The sequence below is a fragment of the Bos indicus x Bos taurus genome, chromosome 10 (assembly GCF_003369695.1).
Source record: "Bos indicus x Bos taurus breed Angus x Brahman F1 hybrid chromosome 10, Bos_hybrid_MaternalHap_v2.0, whole genome shotgun sequence".
NCBI lineage: Eukaryota > Metazoa > Chordata > Mammalia > Artiodactyla > Bovidae > Bos > Bos indicus x Bos taurus.
In genome coordinates this window covers 39533125-39556630 of record NC_040085.1, presented here as the reverse complement: position 1 = coordinate 39556630, position 23506 = coordinate 39533125, and the positions used below count along the sequence as shown (strand labels likewise).

Below are 23506 nucleotides of genomic sequence, written 5' to 3'. Positions count from 1 at the left end.
TTCATTGTGGACTGAGTATAAATGACAAAGTATCTGAAGTAGATCTTTTGCACAACCTCCAAGTGAAAATAAATTTGAGAAACAAAAAACCTTAAAACGCATCCATTTCAGAATTCTCCAGTTTCTCAATTCAGGACTAAGCCCAAGACAAAGTTTACAATGAGGTAATTTCAACACTAATTTTTGAAAATCTAGGTGATTTTCCTTAATATAAGAATATTCTGTTGTCACAGAATATCGTGTCACAGCAATCACAGACTAAACACATGCTTTTACTTCACTTTCATTAAAGACTTACCCTAAAATTTCAAGGAAGAAGAGAATTAGAACTGCTTGGTTATTATTACATGTAATACAAGAAAGTAAGTAGGTCTAAGCTTCTTACAGAGACCATTAATTCCCTAGTACAGGAATGGGCACAAACCTGTGAGCTGAATTTACAAATGGGCACATGATCCCCAAATACAATATTTACTTCATTATAGTAATTAAACTGTTTATTTTCATCTTTTCTGTTTTTCTTTCCATTATTAATACTGCATAATGACTTTATGCTTCTGTAATGTTAATAATCATTAAAATGTATTTACCGGAATTCAGGAATTGATATGACTCTCATAACATATATTCTGTTGAGGTAAAAAAGCAGGTGGTAAGAATAAGTCAACAATTACTGGGCTTCCTACCGGAACAACATAATGAATTTATATTTCTTATTACTTTCTCTTATTACAACTTAATCTAATAGCCTTCAATTATTTCTGTTGTCTACCCAAGGTCCCTCAAACAAGATGAGTAAAGAAAGAGAAATGGGGAATTCCCTGGAGGTCCAGTTGTTAAGGCTTGGTGATTTCACTGCCGAGGGCATGGGTTCAATTCCTGGTTGGGGAACTAAGATCCCGCAATCCTTACAATGTGACCAAAAAAAGAGAGAGAGAGAGAAACACAATTTAAGATGTTTTATTTAAACAGTCCCATCTTAATAGGTGGTCATGTGTCTATATATGAAAAACTGTCAGGCTATATATACACTCTTCCCTTATATCATACATTTTTCTGAGAACAGGTAAAGGGTGTTTTAGCCTGTCCAGACACTTTTGACCATTGAACTAATCCTCTAAAGCTTCATCAGTTACCACTGGTATAATAGTCTCATTTGTAAGATTTGGAAAACTGTACTACCTTGTCTATTACTCTTTGTATTTTTCATTTGTGTTCACTTTTTCCCCTGATTTAGAGCTTGTTATTTTAGATTCTCATATACTGGCATTATCAAAAATGAGGAACATATTTAAATTTTAAAGTCAAAACTCACACATTCTTTGTTGATAGTCATGACAGGACTTTGTTAAGCTTCTAAATCTCTCTCTCCTGATATAACTTACAGATGAAATTGTTTATGAGTGTAGCTGGATAATATGGTAAGGGTATGTTTAAAGAATCTCCAAAGTGACCATACTCTCTCTTCTACTGTTTCTTCATTAATACAAGCTGGCTTTGGTCCTAATGCTTGTAGCCTCCTGGTTACAAATTTCAGCATCAGGTATCACTTCCCATATCAGTGTCCAAAACAGAAATGAAAGAGCAATAGCAAGATTTTCTCATCATGCATCTCTTTTTTTGGTAAAGATGAAAATTCTTTGCAGAGCCCCCAGCAAAATTCCCCTTGTGTAGAAAGTTGCCAACAAAAAGTGCCTGCAACAAATCTGAAATTCCCACTGTAAGCTCCTCAAAGAATGAGATCAAAGCCTAATACGATGTTTAGAACACAGGATAAATTTCAAAGGCAATATGGGTTTCCCTGGTAGCTCAGATGGTAAAGAATCTGCCTGCAATGTGGGAGACCTGGGCTTGGTCTGGGTTGGGAAGATCCCCTAGAGGAGGGCATGGCAACCTACTCCAGTACTTTTGCCTAGAGAATCCCCAAGGACAGAGGAGCTTGGCAGGCTGCAGTCCATGGGGTCGCAAAGAGTCGGACATGACTGAACGATTATGTATCTATCCATATATATATCTCACACCCAAAGTATTCAGTAAACATTCAGTAAAAATGATATCTGCACACGTGAATGTGCTTGCATGTGTGCTTAAAAAAAACTATCAAAAATAATATGACAATTTAAAAAAGTATACTACAATTTAAGTAAAAACAAAACGCTTATACTCATTCTAACTTTTTTCTTAAGGGACACCAATAAGAATCTCACTTTAATTAACCTAATGAATGATCAAAATCTTTTTATTTAACCAAAATACATTATGGGAGTGCTATTACTGAAGGGAAGAATAAAGTTTACAGATTCTCATTTTTTTTTTTTTTTTTTTCTGGGAGAAGGAAGAATTTATTACTTGCAGCAAGTAAGAAGAACACTGAAGATCTTTTTCAAAGAAGTGTCTTGGTTCTGGTATTAATTTTTCTTTTTTCCACAAATTCCAATAATTAACTTCTCCCATTCTTACTATTCCAACCCTTACTGATCAATCTAGTCCCACCTGATAATTATGTTTTCCAATTTTATTGCTATACAACTGACACACATTAGTCATATTAGTATTAGTTTACAATATTAGTATTAGTTATACAACATGATCAGACACAGGAATGTATTACAAAATGATTATCAGAAGAAGTTAGCATCCATCACCAGACAGATTCAACTTTTTCCTTATAATGAGAATTTAAAAAAATCTATTCTCTTAGCAACTTTGATATATACAACACAGTATTGTTAACCACAGATCCCATGCTGTACCCACCCCAGAAATTATTTATCTTGTAACTGAAAGCTTGTATCTTTTAACCTTCAGCATTTTGCAATCCCCTTCCCCTACCCTCATCTCTGGCTACACCAGTCTGTTCTCCTTTTCTATGATTCCACAGATAAGATCACACAGTATTTGTATTTAGCTGTTTGACTTATTTCATTGAGCGTAATGCCATACTGTTGCAAATGACAGATTTCATTTTTATGGCTGAATAATATTCCTCTCTCTCTGTGTTATTGTTGTTGTTTAGTCACTAAGTCATGTCCGACTCCTTTGTGACCCCATGGACTGTGGCCCACAGGGCTCCTCTGTCCATGAGATTTCCCAGGCAAGAATACTGGAATGGACTGCCACTTCCTTCTCCAGGGGATCTTCCTGACGTCTCCTGCACTGCAGGTGGATTCTTTACCACCAAGCTATCTGGGAAGCCCCTGTATGTATGTTAGGCAGGTGGTTATTCATTAATCTGTTGACAAGCACATAGGTTGTTTCTATGTCTTGGCTATTGTAAATAATGCTGCAAAGAACATGGGGGTGCAGGTATCTCTTCAAGATAACGATTTTCCTTCCATTGGATACATACAAAACAGAAAGTGAAAGTCGCTCAGTCGTGTCGGACTCTTTGCAAGCCCATGGACTATACAGTCCATGGAATTCTCCAGGCCAGAATACTGGAGTGGGTAGCCGTTCCCTTATCTTTACCAGCTGAGCTACCAGAGAAGCCCTATACCCAACAGTGGAACCTTCATACTGCTTACCACAGTGGCTACGCTCATTTACATTACCATCAACAGCACATAAAGGTTCACTTTTCTCCACAGTCTTGCCAACACATCTCTCATATTTCTGAAGACAGCCATAATGGGTATGAAGTGATATCATATTGTGGGTTTGACTTGCCTTTTCCTAATGATTATCTCAGTGGGCTTCCCTAGTGGCGCAGAGGGTAAAGCGTCTGCCTGCAATGCAGGAGACCCAGGTTTGATCCCTGGGTCAGGAATATCCCCTGGAGAAGGAAATGGCAACCCACTCCAGTACTCTTGCCTGGAAAATCCCATGGACAGAGAAGCCTGGTAGACTACAGTAAATGGGATCGCAAAGAGTCGGACACAACTGAGTGACTTCACTTTCACTTCCTAATGATTAGTGATGTTGAGCTCCTTTTCAACATGATGCTGGCCATCTGTATGTTTCCTTTGAAAAAATGTCTATTCAGTTCCTCTGCCCATTTTAAAATTGGATTTTCTTCCCTGAGTTGTATGAGCTTTTAAAAAATGTATTTTAGATATTAATCCCTTATCAGATACTTGATTTGCAAATATTTTCTCCCATTCTATAGGTTGACTCTTCATTTTCTAAAAAATGTTTGTTTATTTTTGGCTGTGTTGAGTCTTAGTTGTGGCATGAGGGATCCAGAGCAGACAGGCTCTGTAGTTGTGGCATGTGGGTTCAGTATTTGAAACAAGCGGGCTTAGGTGCCCCATGGCATGTGGGATCTTAGTTCCCTGATGAAAAAACAAACCTGCATCCCCAGCATTGGAAGGTAGATAGTAAACCACTGGACCACCAGGGAAGTGCCGACTCTTCATTTTATTGATGGATCTCTTTGTTGTGCAAAAGCTGTTTAGTTTGATATAATCCGGCTTGTTTATTTTTGCTTTTGTGGCATTTGCTTTAGGTGTCAAATCTAAAAAAAATCACTGCTAAGAAAAATGTTAAGGTGCTTATGCACTATGTTTTATTTTAGGAGTTTAATGGTTTCAGATCTTATCAAATCTGTAATCTATTTTTTAAAAATCCTTTGGCCGTGCTGCATGGCATGTGGATCTTATCTCCCCTACCAGGGACCCGACCTGTGTCCCCTGCACTGGAAATGTGGACTCTTAACCACTGGACTGCTAGGGAAGTCCCTCAAGTCTATAATCCATTTTGAGCTTTTGTGTATGGTTTAAGACAGGGCTCCAGTTTTCCCACTACCACTTATTGAAAAGACTATCCTGTTTCCATCATATATTCTTGGCTCCCTTGTTGGAAATTAATTGGCCATATATACGTAGGTTTACCTCTGGGATCTCTATCCTGTGTCTTTGAGCTATGTGTCTGATTTTATACCAATACCACCATACCGTTTTGATCACTATAAATTCTGTATTATAATTTGAAGTCAGGAAATGTGATACCTCCAGTTTTATTGTTCCTTCTCAAGATTGCTTTAGCTCTTTGGCATCTTTTGTGTTCCATACAAACTTTGGGATTGACTTTTTTCTTTCTATGAAAAATATCATTGGAATTTTGATAAGGATTGCATGGAATCACATAGTATGAACAATTTAACAATATTAATTCTTCCAATTCATGAGTACAAAATATCTTTCCATTTATTTGTATGTGTCTCAATTTCTTTCAATGTCTTATAGCTTTCGATGTACAGATCTTTCACTTCACTGATTAAATTCATTCCTAGGTAGTATTTATTATTTTCATGTATTCATCAGTATCAGTTCAGTCGCTCAGTCATGTCTGACTCTTTGCGACCCCATGAACTGCAGCCTGCCAAGCCTCCCTGTGCATCACCAACTCCTGGAGCCTACCCAAACTCATATCCATTGAGTTGGGGATGCCATCCGACCATCTCATCCTGTCATCCCCTTCTCCTCCTGCCCTCAATCTTTCCCATCATCAGGGTCTTTTCCAATGAGTCAGCTCTTCACATCAGGTGGCCAAAGTACTGGAGTTTCAGCTTCAACATCAGTCCTTCCAATGAACATTCAGGACTTATTTCCTTTAGGATGGACTGGTTGGATCTCCTTGCAGTCCAAGGGACTCTTAAGAGTCTTCTCCAACACCACATTCAAAAGCATCAATTCTTTGGTGCTCAGCTTTCTTCATAGTCCAACTCTCATATCCATACATGGTATCCTCTACATATCTGAGGTTATTAATATTTCTCCCAGGAATCTTGATTCCAGCTGTGCTTCATTCAGCCCAGCATTTCTCATGATGTACTCTGCATATAAGTTAAATAAGCAAGGTGACAATATACAACCTTGACGTACTCCTTTTCCTATTTGATGTACTCACAGATGGGATTTTAAAAATTCCTCAGATAGTTCAACATTGAAACCCAATAGACTTTTGTATACTAATTTTGTATGTATCCTGCAACTTTACTGAATTTGTCAATTAGTTCTGACAGTCTTCTGGTGGCATCTTTAAGGTTTTCTACATGTAGTACTGTGTCACTTGCAAACAGTGACAGTTTTACTTCTTCCTTTCCAATTGGGAAGCCTTTGAGATTTCCCTGGCAGTCTAGTGGTTAGGATCTGGGCTTTCACTGCTGTGGCCCAGGTTCAATCCCTGATCAGGGAACTGAGATCCTATAAGTTGTGCAGCACAGCCAGAAAAAGAGAAAAAAGCAGCAGCAGCCTTTTATTTGTTTTTCTTGTCTAATTGCTCTGGCTAGACCTTTTAATATTAACATATGCTGATTTCTCTTTTGATTTCTCCTTGTTTAGTAGCATGTTGTTTAATCTCAAGATATTTGTGAATTATCCAATTGGCTTCTTGCAATTGACTTCTAATTTCACACCACTGCGGTCAGAAAAGATGCTTAATATAATTTCAGTCTTCTTGGTTGAGGTTGTGCCGAGATCTGCCAGTGTCCCGAAGAGGGGATCTCAGTCAGCACCTAGATGCAGGCTGACTAGAAGCTGGACCATCCACAGCAGCTTTTAAAGTATGTAGGTAGATCTTTCAGGGAGACACTGGGGACTGGGCTTTTTAGTCAGCTCCCTCAGAGCTAGTTAGCAGATAGTTAGGTAAGAACTGTTTCTTTGTTACAGTCCTGTGGGACCCATGAATGCAAACGAAACAGGGGTGCATCCCCTAAAATGCAGCCACAAGATCCAGGACAAAAGATGAGTGTACAACTCATAACAGAGAGACAACAGTGACACAGAGCAGACCAGAAGGAGAATGTGGAAAAGTGATACCTGCCAGCCTCTCAAGTCTCTATGGAACACTGTGGTCTGTCCCTAGATGTGTGGTGAATTAGAAACTTGGCAAACAGGTATTTCTGTCTTCTGTCTCTGCAGTGAATTCTGGGGTGAGTGGATAAGTACACTGTGGTATAACTATGCAATGGAATATTATTCAGTGATAAAAAGAAATGAGGTATCAAGCCACGAAAGGACATAGAGGAAACTTAAATGCATACTGCTAAGTGAAGGAAGCCAATCTGAAAAGAATACATATATTCCAACTATATGACATTCTGAAAAAGGAAAAACTATTGAGATTGTAAAAAAATATATCAGTAGTTGTCAAGGATTAGTGGCGTGGAAGGATGAACAGCTGAACCACAGGGGATTTTCAGTGCAATATTTGTATTTGTATGATATTGTAATGATAGACACATGTCATTATGTGGTTGTCAAAACCCATGTAACACACAACACAGGACTGGACCCTAACGCACTATTGATTTTAGTTAATAAAAATAAATCCATATTGACTAATCAGGTATAAAAGTTGTATGTGTAACACTAATGCAAGGGAAAAATACTTACTAAATAGGAAAAATGGGAAGGGGGTATTGTGAGGGAGTATACAGAAATTCTCTGTATTTTCTGTTCAATTTTTATGTAAACCTAAAATTGTGCCTAAAAATCTATAAAAATATAGTCTTTAAAATAATAATAATTCCATCTAAAATAGCATCAAGAAAACTCAAAGTACTTATGAACATATTTTATACAATGTACACAATTTATATTCAAAATTATAAAATACTACAGAAATAAGGATCTGAATAAACACTGTGTTTACAGATTGGAAGGCTCAATATATCGATAGTTGTGATGTTAATTTTCCCCAAACTGACAGATTTAATGCAATCCATATAAAAATCACTATGCAATGTTTATACATATTAACAAGTTGATTAAAAAGTGTTTATGGAAAAGAAAATGACTGAGAATAGCCAAATCACTCTTTTAAATACACACACACACACACACACACACACACAATATACGAGGACAAATATGACATGATTCCACCATATAGAGATATCTAGAGTTGTCAAAATTACAGAAACAGAAAGTAGTGAAGGGCTAAACGAGAGTTGTTGTTTGATGGATACAGAGCTTCAGTTCTGCAAGATGAAAAAGAGAGGATGTGTTCCACAGCAATGTGAATATAGTTAACACTACTGAACTATACACTTAAAAATAGTTAAGAGCATACATCTGTGTTATGTGTTTTTCCCACCACAATTAAAAAAATTTTTTTTTAATTTGGAAGACACATTTTAAAGCTACATTGAGACACACGTGTTACTCAAAATATAAAGTTCAATAACAATTCTCTCCTCTTTGAAGGCAAAGTAGAAATTAAATGCAAGGGGACACTAAGAAACTTTCTTGGCCATTGAATATCCACAGTTACACTTATCAAAACTCAATCTAAGAGTTCACTCAAGATCTGTGTATTTCCTTACACGTAACTCAAAATGTAAAATGAGCAGGTCCACGGAGTGGGAAAGGAACAAGGGACCCCGTACAGAGTGTAAGACCCTGAAAGTGGTGAGGAGCCCAGCATGGAAGTCCTAGGTCCTCACCCAGCATGGCACGCTGGAGCACAGGCAAGGTGAAGCCATCTTCATCTATGTGGAAGAGGCAGTCTGGCATGGAGTGGCAGAATCCAAGTGAAGTGAGGAGTTGAGTGGAGGTGGCTATGGGAGATCAGTCACACACAGGCAGATTGATCAAATAAGTAAACATATTGAACAACGACAGGTTTTTCACTGTATGAGTAAAGAATTACAAAAATGGAAAGGGAAAAAACTAGAATGAACTGGGTAGTATTGAACTGGCATTGGAAGTATCAATGTAAACTCATGATATTATATATACATATATATGTATGTTATTGTTTAGTCGCTAAGTTCTGTCTGACTCATTTGCGACCCATGGACTGTAGCTCACCAGGCTCCTCTGTCCATGGGATTTCCCAGGCAAGAATACTGGAATGGGTTGCCATTTCCTTCTCCAGGGGATCTTCCTGACCGAGAGATCAAACCCAGGTTGACTGCATTACAGGCAGATTCTTTACCACTGAGTCACCAGGAAAGGCCCATACATACATATACTTGACAAACAAACACAGCAATAAAATAATTATGAGCTCTATCCACTACCAGGGCCTGAGAGGAACAACACTCAATAGCATGAGAACATTTGGCACCCAGATTTTGGTTTTAAAACCATTCTCAAGGATCCAGAGCTCCTCAGAAATGGCTCATTCCAGAGCTAAGGCAGTAGAGTACAAGACGAGCCTAGAAAATTGAGGTAAGGAAGTGATCAATGAATGATGGGGACGTGTCAAAAGGACACAAGGGACACACAGGGATTCACAGTGGCCAAACATAAACACCAAAATAAATCACACTCAGGCCTCCCTAATGGTCCAGTGGTTAAGAATCCTCCTGCCAATGCAGGGGAAAGTGAAAAAACTGTTAGTCACTCAGTCACGTCTGACTCGCTGTGACCCCATGGACTGTAGCCCACCAAGTGCCTCTGTCCATGGGATTTTCCAGACAAGTATACCGGAGTGGGTTGTCATTCCCTTCTCCAGGGGATGTTCCTGACCCAAGGATTGAACCTGGGTCTCCTGCATTGCAGGCAGATTCTTTAACCATCTGAGCCACCTGGGAAGCCCCCAATTTATTTATTTGGCTGCATCAGGTAGTTGCTGCATGTGGGATCTAGTTCCCTGACCAAGGATCAAACCCTGGCCCCCTGCATTGGGAGTGCAGAGTCTTAACCACTGGATCACCGGAGAAGTCAATATCCGTATCAGGACTTCCCTGATGGGCTAGTGGTTAAGAATCTGCTTTGCAGTGCAAGGGACATGGATTCAATCCCTGGTCAGGGAACTAAGATTTCACATGCTGAGGAGAAAGTAAGTCCATGTGCCGTGGGTTCAATTCCTACTCTGGGATGATCCCACAAGCCGCAAGGCAGCTAAGCCCATTTGCTACAACCACTGAGCCAGCGCTCTAGAGCCCTCGGGCCACAACTACCGAGCACATGCACTGCAACAACTGAAACCCGTGCACCCTAGGTCTGCGCTCAGCAACAAGAGAAGCCACCACAACGAGAAGCCGGGCACCACAACGAAGAGTAGCCCGCACTCGCCACACCTAGAGAAAAGCCCGCACGCAGCAGCAAAGACCCAACACAGCCAAAAAGAAAGAAAGAAATCTTTAAAAAAAAAATCACTGTAACGCATTATAACCCACTGAATAAACTAATAAACCAGGGATTTATACAGATGCAATTGAATACATTAAAACCCTGAATATGATTTGACCATACTATACTGTTAAGGACATCCACTGAGTATTATTTTTAATATCAAGAAACTAGAGTCAACTTAAATTCCCATGATTAGAATGGTTAAAAAAAACAGTATCTCCATATATGGAATAGTATAAGCTACTGAAAAGAAAAAAAGGTAGATTTATTATGTGCTCGGTTTGGAAAGAAAACCAAATACAGTATGATAGGGGGAAAAAAGGTCTGTTGCACAATCATATGTATAGTATGACCCCACTTTTTAAAAAAAAGTTAAAATCCTTTTGTAATCTTTCATGTGAATACAGTTTGTGTGTATTTAGAAAGAAATCTGATAGGATACATTAGAAACTGAAACCAGTTAATCTCTGAGGAACACAATTAAAGAGCAAAGAATGAAATTTTAAATTTCTATTTTACATCTCTGCATGCTAGATAATTTTAAATAAGCACGTACTACTTTAGTTATTTAAACTTATATCTTGCTATTTCACAGAAACAAAAAGTCCTATGATGAAAATTCCCTTGATTTTCTAACACCAAACCTTCTTCCTGTCTCATACAAGAGAGGTGGCCCTCCTGCCCAAGTCAAATCACTTCTACAAACTTTACTGTGTTATTGCTCTCTCCTCTTAACTTTATCCTTCTCTGCTCACTTCCTATAATGAGCATTAAACATGTTCACAACCTTACCATTAAAAACACAAGCTCTAACACCCATCCCTTGATCACTATTTCCTGTCTGGCAGCCATTCTGTCTCTCCCCACAGGCCCTTCACAACCAAACTGAAGACCTGTCCTCACTAGATGTTTCTGTTTCCTCATTCCTGAACTCACTGCAATAAGGTTTTTAATCCCATCCCTCCAAACCATTGACCTCCTTCTCCTCACCCAGGTAAATCACATCCTTGAGGAAAAATCCAAGAATTATGTTTTCGTAATCTTATTCTCCTGACCCTGACAGCCTTTTGGTCTTTCTTAAAATATTATTTCCCCTTTGGGTTCACGCTGTTTTTCCTCCTTTGGGTTCTCCCAGGTTTTCCTCCTATCTCTCACTGCTCCTTCTTACTCAGCCTGTCCCTAATTGTTTCATTTCCTCCCAATACTGGGGCAAGCCTACCTCTTTTCTCACTCAAAACCACTCCCACAGCATTTAGTCACATATTCATTCAAAAAATATTTAATAAGTGTCCATTATACAAAAGACACTGTTTCAAAGTACTGCAGTTATTGTTCAAAGCACTCCTACATGTTCATTTACATGCTGATGAATCTTAATTTGTATTTCCAGCTAACACCCTTCTCCTGTGTTTGAGATGTATATACTCAGGGGTATATTTTTCTATCTCACCAAAGAAAATGCAGACACCTCAATTTCAATAGTCCAAATTAAGCTCATCTTCTCTTGGTTCCCACTTCTCCCACCATCCCTCTCCTCCCCAAGAAAATGTCAAACCTACTTTCTTCTCTTGGGTTCTTTCTTCAATGAATACTGTATTAACCATCTACCCAGTGACCTAAACAAGACACAGAGGAATTTTAGCTCTTAAATAACGCTCAAATCTCTAAGCTTTCCTTAGTCTTCATTAGTATCACTCTGGAAGGAAACCATTCTCCCACAGGAATGAAACAATCTCTCAACTGATCTTGCTTTCAGGTTTCTCCCCTCAACCCCCTTACCTCTCTCTCCAAACCAATTTGTGTAGCACTGTAGCCAGAGGGAACTTTCTAAATGCAAGTCTAATCATGTCATCCTCCAACTTGAAGGCCTTCAAGAGCTTCCCAATGCCCTTAAAAAATGCTTCTCAGGTGGCTCAGTGGGGGCTTACAGTCCTTCCTGACCTGGGACATGCTCACCTCTACAGCTTCATTTCAGTTAAATCACTCCCTTATGTTACATGCTAATGAATACCAAACTCACTTCATTTTCACCAAAGGGCCCTTGGCCTGGATCCCCTTTTATCTCTGCTCCTTAGTTCGTTAACACTTGCTCCTCTTTAGCTTTTACTTTAAATGTACCTTTCTCTGGAAAACTTTTCCTTTGACTCAATTCTGGGTTTGGGCCCCTCTTACAGACCATTAGAAAAAGAGTTGGTTTTTTCCCTTTTAGGGGATAGAGTTTAGGGCAAATTGGGGATCTGTTGTTGGCGCGGGTGGGGGGGCTTCCCTGGTGGCTCAGAGGATAAAGCGTCTGCCTGCAATGCAGGAGACCCAAGTTTGATCTCTGGGTTGGGAAGATCCCCTGGAGAAGGAAATGGCAACCCACTCCAGTATTCTTGCCTGGAGAATCCCATGGACAGAGGAGACTGGTGGGCTACAGTCCACAGGGTCGCAAAGAGTCGGACATGACAGAGTGACTTCGCTTCTTGTATAGACTCTTTTAGCATCCCCAAATAGCATTAACCACTGTGCACTGTAACTGTTTGTTCACCGGTATATTATTGTGTGAAGATAGGAACTCTCATTCACCATTTTATTCATAGGGCCTGGCATAGTAGGTTCTCAAATATTCAATGAATAAAGGAATATATAATAAAGGAGTTCTCAATCTTGGTTTTCAACCGAAGAACAGATTTAACAGGTTGATCTAAGAGATCATAATTCCTGCCATCATTCTCAAGAGAAAGAAAAACATAATAATTCCAAGTACCATGATGACTATATCCTGCTTAGTTATATACAATGTGTTAACTGTAGAAAAGGCACTAATCATTAGCAAAGTATTACCCAAATTTTTACGCACCTTAAAAGTCATAAGACAGCATCAGAAAATAAAATCTAACAACCAAGACACCAAGTGGTCTCACCTGAATGTTTCTCTGGCATTATCACTATTTAGTTCCTATATATTTTTCTAAGCCATGCAAAAACAGCCTGTTTTACACAGACACACAGTTGGTGAAGTAGAAGACCAAAGTCAGAAATCTGCAAATTTATTTTCAGCCCCAACACCAATTTACTTTCCTCCATTTGATTCACTTTCTCCCACGAAAAAGGGACATACCTGAAACTTACCATATCTTTTACTATAGGACAGAAAGATTTAAATTGTTCTTACAGAAAAAAAAAAAAAAAAGAAAAGAGGGAAAGAAAAGGAAAGGAGAGAAGTATGTACAAGGAATTTACAGTTTTCAGTTCTGTGTGTAAAGAGCTTAGAAGTCACCACTCTAACAGGTAAAAACTCTAGGAACTGAAAAATCAACAGCTCTCAGATCCATAAAAGAGGGAAGAGTATAGGCTGAACCACTGATGCCCAGATTGGAGAAGGACAAGTGAAAACAGGGAGTCACAGCTTACTGGAGTAGAGGGTATGTGGCAGGAACCAGTGCCAGGGAAGGAAAACCTGAACTGTAACTGACGAATTTCTGGATGCTCAGTGTAAATAGCTCTAAGAGTTAAAGGTTCCAGGTCACAGGAGGGACCCCACAATTTTGTGAGATTTGCCTCCAGGACCTCGACCAGGTTCCCACAGCAAATATTAGAGAAAAAAAAAAAAAAAACCCCTTGAGCTTTCAGTCGGGGAATGGAAAAGTGAACTATTTTTAAATATACCAGAGGATTCTGTTTTTTAAGGATGCCTGCCCTCTGGAGAAAATAGTTAATCACAGCCTAACTTCCTCAGGTATTATTTGTCAGAGCCCAACTGACCTGGGAAAAGACAACTATTCAACTCCAGCTCTCTCTAGCCTTCCATATGATGGAAGGGAAATGCCCAACCCCAAACGACTCTAGCCATTCTGTTCCACCGAAGTGAGACACACATGAAACTCACAGTTCAGAGAAACAGGCTCACTGAAAGACTGATCTTCCCCTCCCCTTATACCTTGCCATTTTATTATGAAAGGCCTATTTACAGCAATTCCTTTTACCAGGTATATCATATCTGGCTATCAAGAAAAAATTACAAGGCATACTAAAAGGCAAAAAATGCAATATGAAGAGACAGAGCAACTAATAGAACAAGAGATGGCAAGAATGATGGAATTACCAGACCAGGAATTTAAAACAACTATTATAAACAAGCTAAGAGCTCTAATGTCCTTCAGAAGTTGAATAGATAAACTATTCAACTATTCAAGTGAATAGATAAACTATTCATTTCAATATTCCGGAATATTGAAATGAAGTGAAGTCAAAGTCGCTCAGTCGTGTCTGACTCTTGGCGATCCCATGGACTATACAGTCCATGGAATTCTTCAGGCCAGAATATAGGAATGGGTAGCCTTTCCCTTCTCCAGGGGATCCTCCCAACCCAGGGATCGAACCCAGTTATCCCACATTGCAGGAGGATTCTTTACCATATGAGCTGCCAAGGAAGCCCAAGAATACTGGAGAGGGTAGCCTATCCCTTCTCCAGCAGATCTTCTCGACCCAGGAATCAAACTGGGGTCTCCTGCATTGCAGGCAGATTCTTTACCAGCTGAGCTATCAGAAAGCCCAAATATCCAGAATATTATTCAACATTAAAAAGAAATGAGCTATCAAGCTACAGAAAGAAAGTAGAAATTTAAATGCGCATTAGTAAGTGAAAGAAGCTAATCTGAAAATGCTATATACTGTATGATTCCAACTATATGACATTCTGGAAAAGGCAAAACTATAGAGACAGTAAAAAAGATCAGCAGTTACCACGGGAAGGGAAGTGGGTGTACAAGTGCAGCCTAGATGATTTTAGGTGGTGAGACTACTCTGTATGATACTATAATAGTGGATACGTGTCATTACACATGTCCAAATTATGAACATGCTGGACATTACTATATGGACATTATGTCCAAAGTCACATAATGTACAACACCAAAAAAATCTCCCTGTACTTCCAGCAGGGGGAGGGAAAAATAAACTAGTTTGAAATACGCCAGAAGCTTAAAGTACAGGACTTAGATAATTATGATGTGTCAGTGTTGGTTCATCGATCGTTAACAACAGTACCACTCTGATGGAGGATACTGATAATGGGGGAGGCTATGCATATGTAGGAGCAGAGGGTATATGGGAAGTCTCTGTACCTTCCTCTTAATTTTACCATGAATCTAAAATTACTCTTAAAAAATGAAGTCCTTAAAGATAAAAAAATTCCCTGGGATCCAGTGGCCAGGGCTCAGCACTGTCACTACTGGGACCTGGGCCCTGCTTGGGGGAACTAAGATCTCACAAGCCTTGCAGAATGCCCTATCCCCCCCCCAAAAAGATACACAGATATGTGTTTTAAAACACTATTTCTAATAAAAGAAACAAAAAGAATTACAGCAATTACTGAAGGAGTCTGCATAATTTCTTGGCGTCAAAAAGGAAAGTACAAGCACATGTATTTACTCAAAGTGGAGTTCTTTTTTCTTCAAAGTGGAGTTCTTAATTCAACCAAACATTTACTAACTGTCTCCTATGTGCCTAAAACTAGGATAGTCACTAGGGATGTAACAGTGAACTCACCATATACACAGTTCTAGTGCTCACAGAGTTTACAGTCTACAGTGGGCATCACAAACAATCACATAAAAAAAACTGCAAATTTGCGTCATGCTGCAAAGACCTGCTGAAGATAATGGGGAAGGCAAAGGGAGAGTTTTAGAAAGAGGGTGATCAAGGCCTTTAATAGAAGCTACATTTAAATACTGTCCTCAAGGATGAGAAGAAGCCAACTATGTCAAGAGCTGGGATCAGAGCCTCCAGAAAGAGAAAAACCCTGTAGAGACTCTTGGTAGAAGAAGACCAACAAGGCAGGGGATTACAAGGGAAGAGGAGGCAGGAGTCCACTATTCAGGATTTATAGGTTGCTGATAAGCCACCATTTATCAAATGAGAAGCCATTTAAGCATTTAAAGTAGGGAAGTGACATATATATTTAAAAGGGACTTAGGTTTATTAAAGACATTTATATTTTTATATCACCTGACGCCAGTCAGAATGGCCATCATCAAAAAATCTATAAACAATAAATTTTGCTGAAGAGCGTATGGAGGAAAGAGAATCCTACACTGTTGGTGGGAAATGTAAACTGGTACAACCACTATGGTGAATACAGAGGTTCCTTAAGAAACTAAAAATAGAACTACCATGTACATGATCCAGCAATCCCACTCCTGGGCATATACCTGGAGAAAACTGTAATTCCAAAAGATACATGCACCCCTATGCTCACTGCAGCACTACTTACAACAGCCAGGACATGGAAGCAACCTAAATGTCCATCAACAGAGGAATGGACAAAGAAGATGTGGTACATAGAGACAATGGAGCATTATTCAGCCATAGAAAAGAATGAAATTGTGTGCATTTGCGGAGACACGATTGGACCTAGACACTGTCACACAGAGTGAAATGAGTCAGAAATAGAAAAACAAATATTGTACATTAATGCACATATGCAGAATCTAGAAAAGCATAAGATGAACCCATTTGCAAAGCAGAAATAGAGACACAGACGTATGGACACCAAGATGGGAAAATGGGATGAGATAAATTGGAAGATCTGGATTGATATATATGCATTACTGGGTATAAAATAGGTAATTAATGACAAAACGTGGTCCACTGAAGAAGGGAATGACAAACCACTTCAGTATTCTTGCCTTGAGGACCCCATGAAAAGTATGAAAAGGCAAAAAGATAGGACACTGAAACATGAACTCCCCAGGTCGGTAGGTGCCCAATATGCTACTGGAGATCAGTGGAGAAATAACTGCAGAAAGAATGAAGAGACGGAGCCAAAGCAAAAACAACACCCAGTTGTGGATGTGACTGGTGATGGAAGTAAAGTCTGATGCTGTAAAGAGCAATATTGCTTAAAAACCTGGGATGTTAGGTCCATCAATCAAGGCAAATTGGAAGTGGTCAAAGAGGAGATGGCAAGATTGAACATCAACATTTTAGGAATCAGCAAACTAAAATGGACTGAATTGGGTGAATTTAACTCAGATGACCATTATATCTACTACTGTGGAAAAGAATCTCTTAGAAGAAAGGAAATAGCCATCATAGTCAACAGAAGAGTCTGAAATGCAGTACTTGGATGCAATCTCAAAAATGACAGAATGATCTCTGTTCATTTCTAAGGCAAACCATTCAATATCACAGTAATCCAAGTCTATGCTCCAACCAGTAATGCTGAAGCTGAGTGGTTCTATGAAGACCTACAAGACCTTCCAGAACTAAAACCCAAAAAAAGATGTCCTTTTCATTATAGGGGACTGGAATGCAAAAGTGGGAAGTCAAGAGATACCGGGAGTAACAGGCAAATTTGACCTTGGAGTACAGAATGAAGCAAGGCCAAGGCTAATACAGTTTTGCCAAGAGAATGCACTGGTAACAGCAAATACCTCTTCCAACAACACAAGAGGACTCTGCATATGGACATCACCAGATGATCAATACTGAAATCAGACTGATTATATTCTTTGAAACCAAAGATGGAGAAGTTCTATATACAGTCAGGAAAAACAAGACCAGGAGCTGACTGTAGCTCACATCATGAACTCCTTATTGACAAATTCAGATTTAAATTGAAGACAGTAGGGAAAACCACTAGATCATTCAGGTATGACCTAAATCAAATCCCTTAGGATTATACAGAGGAAGTGAGAAATAGATTCAAGGGATTAGTTCTGACCGAGTGCCTGAAGAATTATTAATGGAGCTTTGTGACTTTGTACACGAGGCAGGGATCAAGTCCATCTCCAAAAAAAAAAAAGAAATGCAAAAAGGCAAAATGGATTCTGAGGAGGCCTTACAAATAGCTATGCAAAGAAGACAAGTGAAAGACAAAGGAGAAAAGGAAAGATATACCCATTTGAATGCAGACTTCCAAAGAATAGCAAGGAGAGATAAGAAAGCCTTCCTTGGTGATCAATGCAAAGATAGAGAGGAAAACAATATAATGGGAAAGACTAGAGATCTCTTCAAGAAAATTAGAGATACCAAGGGAACATTTTATGCAAAGATGGGCACTATAAAGGACAGAATGGTATGGATCTAACAGAAGCAGAAGATATTAAGAAGAGGTGGCAAGAATACACAGGAGAACTATACAAAAAAGATCTTCACGACCAAGATACTCACGATGATATGATCACTCACCTAGAGCCAGACATCCTGGAATGTGAAGTCAAGTGGGCCTTAGAAAGCATCACTACGAACAAAGCTAGTGGAGGTGATGGAATTCCAGTTGAGTGATTTCAAATCCTAAAAAATGATGCTGTGAAAGTGCTGCACTCAATATGCTAGCAAATTTGGAAAACTCAGCAGTGGCCACAGGACTGGAAAAGGTCAATGTTCATTCCACTCCCAAAAGAAAGGCAATGCCAAAGAATGTTCAAACTACCGCACAATTGCACTCATCTCACATGCTAGTAAAGTAATGCTCAAAATTCTCCAAGCCAGGCTTTAACAGTACGTGAACCGTGAACCTCCAGATGTTCAAGCTGGATTTAGAAAAGGCAGAGGAACCAGAGATCAAATTGCCAACATCCGCTGGATCATCGAAAAAGCAACAGAGTTCCAGAAAAACATCTGCTTTACTGACTATGCCAAAGCCTTTGACTGTGTGGACCACAACAAACTGTTGAAAAATCTTAAAGAGATGGGAATACCAGACCACCTGACCTGCCTCTTGAGAAACCTGTATGCAGGTCAGGAAGCAACAGTTAGAACTGGACATGGAACAATAGACTGGTTCCGAATTGGGAAAGGAGTATGTCAAGGCTGTATATTGTCACCCTGCTTATTTAACTTATACGTAGAGCACATCATGAGAAATGCTGGGCTGGATGAAGCACAAGCTGGAATCAAGATTGCCGGGAGAAATATCAATAACCTCAGATATGCAGATGACACCACCTTTATGGCAAAAAGCAAAGAATAACTAAAGAGCCTCTTGATGAAAGTGAAAGAGGAGAGTTAAAAAGCTGGCTTAAAACTCAACAATCAAAAAACTAAGATCATGGCATCCGGTCCCATCACTTCATGGCAAATAGATGGGGAAACAATAGAAACAGTGAGAGACTATTTTTGGGGGCTGCAAAATATCTACGATGGTGACTGCAGCCATGAAATTAAAAGAAGCTTGCTCCTTGGAAAAAAAGTTATGACCAATCTAGACAACATATTCAAAAGCAGAGACATTACTTTGTCAACAAAGGTCCATCTAGTCAAAGCTATGGTTTTTCCAGTAGTCATGTATGGATGTGAGAGTTGGATTATAAAGAAAGCTGAGTACCGAAGAATGATGCTTTTGAACTGTGGTGTTGGAGAAGACTCTTGAGAGTCCCTTGGACTGCAAGGAGATCCAACCAGTCCATCCTAAAGGAAATCAGCCCTGAATATTCACTGGAAGGCCTGATGCTGAAGCTAAAACTCATATAGCTTTGGCCACCTGATGCGAAGAGCTGACTCACTGGAAAAGACCCTAATGCTGGGAAAGACTGAAGTTAGGAGGAGAAGGGGACAACAGAGGATGAGATGGTTGGATTGCATCACTGACTCAATGGACATGAGTTTGAGTAAACTCTGGGAATTGGTGATGGACAGAGAGGCCTGGCATGCTGCAGTTCACAGGGTCGCAAAGAGTCAGACACAACTGAATGACTGGACTAATGAAAACCTACTATATAGCACAGCGGGGAAAAGGTACATATATTAAGGACATATATTTAGTTAATCTTAAAAATGCATTCCAATATACACTAGGCGCAGACAAATACTATTGATTCTGCTTATACAAGGTACCTAGAAAAGTCAAGTTCATAGAGTCAGAAAGTACATTCATTGGTAGATGCCAGGGCCAGGGTGTGAGCGTGAGGTGGGGAGGGGGATTGCGGAGTTAGTACTTTTTGGGGACAGATTTTCAGATTAGGACGGTGACAAATTCAGGAGATGGATAATGGTGAGAGTTGTACAACAATGTGAATGCACTTATTGCCACTGAACTGTACAGTTAAACTTGTTAAAACAGTATGTTTTATATTATAGGGCTTTTATCACAATAAAAGTTTTTTTAAAATAAAATGACTAACTGTGACCTCTTCTGTGAAGTTAACATGGACTTAGACATTCCTTGCCACAGACAGAGAAACTGAAGCTCACAGGGTTTATATTCACTGACTAGATCACACAGTCAAACCCAGCCATGTGTTCAAAGTCTGAGCTATCTCACGTCTGTCACACTTAACAAAGAACCCTGTACTCACTTACCCATTCAGCCCCATTGAGTCAAAAGTGCATTGGCCTCACAACTGTCCTCCTGAAACAACAACAACAACAACAAAAAAAGTGTGTGGCGATTTTTAAATATGTCCACAATTTTTCTGCTAGGAAGTCAACCTAACTTTCCCTCCCTTAACATGTCTTCTATTTCCCACACTGATGTTCTTCATCATTTAATACTGTATTTATGCTCCTTTTTTGTGGCAGAACTTCTCCATCAAATTTGTTTTTTTTTTGTTTTAACAGCTTCATTGATGGGAATTTCCTGATAGTTCAGTGGTTAGTACTTGGAGTTTTTACTGTGGTGGCGCAGGTTCAATCCCTGGTCAAGGAATGAACATCCCACAAACCATGTGGCACAGTCAAAAGAAAGAAAACAAAAAAATCCAGCTTCCTTGAGGTGTAATTCACATACCATACAATTCATCTATTTAAAGCATACCTCTGTTTTAAAAATAATTCCTAAACTGAGAGAAAGCAAAATGGCCTACAATTAGTCCAACAGATTTTTCCAGAGTTTGTTTATCCAGTAAAGACTTACAGATTCTCTAGTTGGTTCATTTATTTCGCTACCTGACAGAGATGGACAGGGAGCTAGGGCTTAAGAAACCGCTATACAGCTCAGGAAAAGATTTTATGACTACTTTTCCTGTCTTGGCCCTCATCTCTGAATTTTGTTCATGTCAATTTGGTGGAGACTTCTTCCTGCAGAAGTAAGCCAATTGTGACATTAAAAGCTTTTATCAGAGAGGAGAGAAAATATGCACTTATATAAATATTTTATGAATAATGTGAATAAATCATACATAGTGTCTTTATGACTTTGCTGTTGTGGCCTCAGGACACAATGAACCATGTACCTCACTTGCTTCTTCCTGTGACATGTTAGTAAGGATTTTCAAACATTCTGTGGTTCTGACAACAGTACGATCCTCTTGGAAAGGATAACTTTAGCTGAACTTCTTTCAATCTAATCCAAAATATACTGTTCCTGGAAGACAGTCCTTTAAATCTGTGGCATTAAATTAGGTCTGTTATCTGTTTTCATCACCCTGAAGTTTTCTTCATTACTTCTGCTTCAGTATTATTTTTGTTATTGCTAATTCATTACACGCCATTTTGGCAGGGCAGGGGTTAAGGTTGAGGGCTAATGGGTATAAACATAAATCTATAATATCTTCTTTCCTGGAGCACTATTTCTTTTGAACAAATGTGCAAACGCATTAATACTATGAAGGTGTATAAAATTTGGTTTTATCCAGATAGTAACCTATTAGACTTCAAGTTTACTGACTTTGTGATACTTCATAAAATTTGTCCTGCTAGATTTTCTTGTCAAATTATATTTATCTTTCAAGTGTTACTGAAATGTATCTACTCTCAAAGGATAAAGATTTGATATGCCTGAGACTATTTAAAAGACATACCATTTTCTTCCAAAAGTGTTTTGAGTAGCACTTTTAGAATTGGCCTCTTGAGGTGATTACTTTAAGAAAGTAATACTTATTTGAATTTTAAGTTATTAGAAGTTTTTTTTCAAAATTAGCTTAATTTATCATGCTCATATCCTTGTATTTATGTTATAGACATAAAATGTAATACCTTTTCCCTTAATAAATAAAAATAATAAAAGGAAAATACTGCTTGTTTAAAGATTTTTAAAAAACGCACACATACAGTAGGGACTTCCATGGTAGTCCAGTGGTTTAGATTCCTCCTGCCAATGCAGAGGACATTGGTTCGATCCCTGATCCAGGAAGATTTCACATGCCACAAGGTAACTAAGCCCATGTGCTACAACTACTGAGCCCACACCCCGCAACTAGTGAAGCCTACATGCCCTTCCACAACGAGAAGCCACTGCAACAAGAAGTCCAAGCACTGAAACTAGAGAGTCGCCCCTGCTCTCCACAACTAGAGAAAGCCCGAGCATAGCTACAAAGACCCAGCACAGCCAAAAATAAATAAATAATTTTAAACACACACACACACACACACACACCAAAACTGAGTGATAATCTAAGCAGACCATGGTTTTTGAGTCTCTAGGTAATTCCACTGAAAAAGGCACAAAACAAACTCATTGATGTAGAAACTGCAATGCTAAGAAGGATGTTGAATGTAAAGACTGGATATCTAATATAAAGAGTGATGACTACTAGGACTCGTCTGGTGGTCCAATGATTAAGAATCTGCCTTCCAGTGCAGGGGACATGGGTTCAATTCCTGGTCGGGGAACTAAGATCCCAAATGCTGCAAGGCAACTAGGCGGCCACACCACAACTGGAGAAGCCAGTGCATCACAACTGGAGACTCTGGACACTGCCAATCGCCACAAATTGAGTCCTGTGCCACAAGGAAATATCCCACATGATGCAGCAAAGATCCCGTATAACACAACCAAGACTCAACACAGCTAAAGAAAGAACATGAATGAATTCAGGTCCAATGCTGGCAGCTCTGATTTTTCAGGAGTTGCTAAACATTGAAATTACAATAAAATATCCCATTTTCTATACACTGGAAACTAATTTAAAAAAATTTTAAACAGTGTCTGAGATACCAATTTGCAGTCTCTGGTATAAAATTGTTAAAATGAAATACAGCTTTTAAAGCCTTCAGCCTAAACAATCCATGCTGCCAAAAACAAGGATGGGAACTCATAAAACAAGAAAAAAGCACCACGTTTAACTAAAAAGTACCTTGTTCACTCCAGAAACAAAAACAAGACTGAATATAAATAGTGAGAGTCTGAAATGATAATGCTTTCAACAGAGAAGTTCAGAGTATCATAGTTAGTACTGTTAACTGGACAAATTTAATTCATTTTTGTTCCTTATACAAGGAAAAATTCCCATTTCTCAATTTCAGATCTAAACAATAATTTGATGTATTATTCTAAGGAAATGAATAGCATTCAACACAAAAAGTTACTCCAAAGTAGGTTAAGGCAAACATTTATATGATGAACAGATGGGTTTATGAAGGAAAAAGGCTAAAATACATCAAACAAAATTACCATAAGTCCAATGTCTGATGACAAATGCAGCTACCTGCATTGAGCTAGGTTAAGGTTGTGGACACTGCAAATTCATTTCAAAGCATACAAAGACTCAACACTAATATTGGTAAAGCTTTTCATTATAAAATGATAGTATCATTAAACTTCCCTGAGCAAGAAG

General features: G+C 39.0%; 1 protein-coding gene across 8 annotated transcripts in view; it reads right to left on the bottom strand.

Annotated features, from left to right (window-relative positions):
* The window catches only part of CSNK1G1 (casein kinase 1 gamma 1), a 155139-nt gene that overhangs the window by 109277 nt on the left and 22356 nt on the right, over positions 1-23506 (bottom strand). The window contains exon 2 of one of the 8 annotated variants that reach the window (XM_027553767.1): positions 20313-20361. The exons of the other annotated variants lie outside the window; for them this stretch is intronic. The gene's annotated coding sequence lies outside the window, so the exon portion shown is untranslated. The remainder of the gene's footprint in view (positions 1-20312; positions 20362-23506) is intronic. 8 annotated transcript variants of the gene reach the window in all.